This window comes from Pygoscelis adeliae, unplaced genomic scaffold (assembly GCF_000699105.1).
Source record: "Pygoscelis adeliae isolate BGI_AS28 unplaced genomic scaffold, ASM69910v1 Scaffold457, whole genome shotgun sequence".
In the NCBI taxonomy this organism is placed as follows: Eukaryota; Metazoa; Chordata; class Aves; order Sphenisciformes; family Spheniscidae; genus Pygoscelis; species Pygoscelis adeliae.
In genome coordinates, this window is record NW_008825153.1 from 1,050,641 (window position 1) to 1,054,923 (window position 4,283).

Consider the following 4,283-nt stretch of genomic DNA (forward strand, 5'->3'; position numbering starts at 1 on the left):
AAATACACAATGAAATAAGTAAATTTACAAACTGCGAGGCCATTACTAGTTTCTGAGAAGTCTGCCAGAAACTGTTAGTCCATGTTTGCATCAAATAATTTCAAGTCGTGAAGAAATGTGAAAAAGTCAAAAGCTGTTAAATGCATGGTCTGCACACATGAAAAAGAAGCTAAATCCTTCTAATAAATTACTCAAGAAATAGTTTGCCTGGCCTTTTACCACAATCGTAACAATAGGAACAGGAAAATTTGCAGGCAAATTTAATCAATTTCTCTAAGCTATAGTCATTCTATTTCAAGACTATGCAAATCCAAAATAATTTTTCTTTTCAAAAACAAATTACTGCTTGGATTTTGATAGCTTCTATTGTCTTTGCTTTTCAGTGTGCCATTGGTGTCACCTTATTTCATTCATATGAATGTTTTCTGTTGATTAGGGGAACTCAATCAAAATTCAGATTTTGGTCCTGGTCTTTCTTTGAGCCTGACAACAGCAAGCAGGTCAAGTCAGGGCATCAGGGCATTAGAGAAGAGTCATAATTATTGTCTGTAATGCTAAGAGTTCATTTTTATCTGGAGGATCTGTTTGCACACTGCCTAATGATTTCTCAGTTCCATTATCTATTTCATCTACTGTTTGTTGTTACAATGGCGATATTGCTTTTGGCTGATGATTTTTTAATATCATTTTTCTTTCAAACTGTTACTAATTTCCAGACTTATGCATCTCTTTTGTCCAAACCTTAATGAGTCAATATATTCGTATTCATATACATTTCTCTATCTACCCTTAAAATGTTTTCGTCTGAAGAGCTGGCATTGACTGAAGGTGGCTTTTGCATGCCACGCACAATAAAGCATCTTTGCGGACTCTGAGTCCATGAGCCTTCATCCCTAATGGGAATACCTTGTTCATGCACAAATCTCAAGCTCTTTCTTGGAGTCAGTTACTGTGAGCGGTTTGGCTGCACTCCTTGTTTTTTCCTGCTTAACATGAATAGTCACTCTGATGCCTTATCTGCACTGCTGATCTAATTTTGGGCTTCATCTGTCTGTCCTAGATTATCTTTAGAGAAAAAGTGGTTTTCATAGTGCAAAATGTTTTTATTTTGTTATCCCACTCTGTTTGAAGTTTTTCTAGGGCAGAATGAAAGAAAGAACAGAGAAAAAGAGGGCTCAGGAAAATGAGCTGGCTTGGGCACAGACCTCAGCATCCACCTCTAGGTCCTAGTCCTCCTGAGCTAGCTCAGTCATTTCCAACTGTGTGGTGCTGCACTGTATGAGAGTGATAAGCCTCCTTCTCCACCTCTGATCTCTTGTAGATTTACTTTAGACCTTAAAGAACTCACTTCATCACTGTGGCCATAGTGCAACTGTATTTCAACTTAAGGCTTTCACCTGAAGACCCTGTGCTTAGCCAGCAAAAAGAGGAAGACTGAAGAACAGTCCCTGGCTGTGTGTTCTTTAATAAAGATGTAGCTTTTGCTACCCACACCATCTTCTATTGAGCATCCAAGTCAGCAGTGTACATAAGGGCTAACTCAGACAGCTAAAGGATTTACTCATCCAGTTCAAGCAGTAATAACTGCTCATGCGTTCAGCAGAAAAAGGGCTCCTGTGTCAAATTTTGCTCAAAGGAGTCACACGTTCCCGCTGTTTATATTTCAGCAAAGTGTCAGTTACTTGTCAAGTTTCACCCATACCTTTGCACTGAAAATATGTGTGATGTGAGAGCAAATCAGAGAGCAATTCCAAGCAAGGCTGAAAAACTGATGCTCCCTCGTTGTTTTACCTAGGATCACAATTTGCTTTTGCAAAGGGGGCAGGTCTAGGAGGACGTAATAAACTATTTCAAGACAGGAACTGAACTCAGTGGATGCTGCGAACTGACAAGAATATAGCTAATCCGTGAAAACGGATATTCCTTTTTAAAATAGAGGATTTTTTTCCAATTAAATAAATTGGGCTTGCCTTTTTCTGTGCTATGGTAACAGCAGAATGCAGACAAGAAGCAATAGTAGAAAAGGTGTTTATATTTTATTCTAACCAGTTGTCCCTATATTAATAAACCCTATGGGAATTTACACCTTTCTTAATTCCCAGATGTTTTAGAAATAAATGAAGCTGTTTCTCCTGGAGGCACTAGGGGTCATGTCACTGATTTTTGATGTCTTGAGTGGTCTTCCCTAGCTTGATGTGTCTAGAGTGGTTTTCTTATATTGGACTTAGGTGTCTAGGCTGATGTTGTGGACAAAAGAAATCTTGGCAGTGGGATCAAAGGCATTTATATCTCAGTTCATCTGGCTAAATGTAGGCTTGCCTTAAACACCTTTGACTATGCTGAGTAGATCTCCTTGAGTTATAAAAGCTCCACATAGAGGTCTCCTGTCATTTCCCCACTTTGGATGTCTAGGGCATGGCATTGGATCCTATGCTGGTGCAACTGAAGTTAGCCTGATGTGAGATTTAGTTTGAAATTGAGACAACCTAATTAAGTGCCTCTGTGCGCTAAGCGTCTCAGCTCCCATAACAGTCAGTGAAGATAAGGCTTGCTTGAGCTGCCTAAACAGAAGCATCCAGCACACGTTGAGATGTTGTAAGGTATCCTGCCTGTACCCCAGCTGCTGGTCTGGACCAGCACTGGCATCTTTTAGGCCCTGCACTGTACCTGCCAGCTTTGTGCAGATGTCTCAACCTGAGCTCCCAGTAAATACAAGAGGTATTAGGGTGAAACTCAGTTCACAGAATAGACACCGAGGGGCTGAATATCTCTCTGTGTTCTCTTTGGAGGGACTCAGTTGCCAACACAGAGAAACCTAGCTTGAATTGAGGGGCTGTGAGATAATCCAGCTATTTTTCAGGCAGCTGAAACCCACCTCACTGACTCTGTTGGCTACATCTTTGTTGACTATATCGGGAGCTCAGACACTTAAGGCTCGACCCTGTTGCACACACACAGGCATCTATCATCATTCAAGTTTTCACAGGGTGTCCAAAGCACCCATATGGGTCTGCTTGATTTGTGAAGAGTACATGCCCTTCTGCAGCAACATCTGGAATCCAGAAAGGATAGTCTAGAACATCTCCATGTCTTTATACATCTGCAGGCAGGTTATTAAACTGAGCATCTTTTGCACATTTAGACACCTACGTATGGATGCATAAATTCAGTTTTGTCAGGTTAAATGTGTATGTCTACAGCAAATTGTTCTACAGTGCAGGTCAGATGAGGGGAAATCCTTTCATCACTTATGCTAATCCTGGAATAAGTATGTCAGAGAACACCCAACATCATGCTCTGTGATGTTACTCTGCTTGCACCAGCTGAATTATTTTAAAATCTGCCTGACTGCAAGAGCCGAGATCCACATTCAAAACACTGTCTGCAGGATAACTATGTAAAAGAAAAGGCCAATATTTTTCTTTCTGCTCTCAGAAATTTTTAAATGGCTGCTGGTGCAATTGCTGAAACTTAATATTCTATAAAGATTTTTAGTGACAAGGATTCATGATCTAAAATTGAGACTAACAGAAGAAGGTTGCAAATAGGTTCAGGTCAAATCAAACAGGTTAGAAGTATTTAGTTGCAATTTAATCTATAAAATTCTAAGCAAATGCTTATATCTGAGAACAAAGATTTTCTTAAACAAAAAATTTCAAATGAGTAATTATGAATAGCAATTTTCAGAATTTCCATTTTTAAACAAATATTCCTTCTGTTCTAAGTCTCACACTGAGGCAGAAAAACATTTCAAAATCTTCAGTACTGCATAAATCTCATTTTTAATCTCTTCCAGTTATAAATCCTACTCTCCACAGATAGTTTCATAGTATATAAACATTTTTCTTACTCTTGGGTTACTTGCTTATCTTCAGTGAGTTATTTACTTACAGTCAAGTTAAGTGACTACCAGTCTGTAAAAAAAAGCTAGAAAAATGGGTAAAACCATCATTTTTTTCATAGAATCATAGAATCATTAAGGTTGGAAAAGACCTCTAAGATCATTGAGTCCAACCGTCAACCCAACACCACCATGCCTACTAAACCATGTCCCTAAGCGCCGCATCTACACGTTTTTTAAATACCTCCAGGGATGGTGACTCAACCACTTCCCTGGGCAGCCTGGTCCAATGTTTAAACACTGTTTCAGTAAAGACACGCTTGTTACTTGGGAGAACAGACCAACACCCACCTCGCTACAGCCTCCTTTCAGGCAGTTGTAGAGAGGGATGAGGTCTCCCCTCAGCCTCCTTTTCTCCAGGCTAAACAGTCCCAGTTCCCTC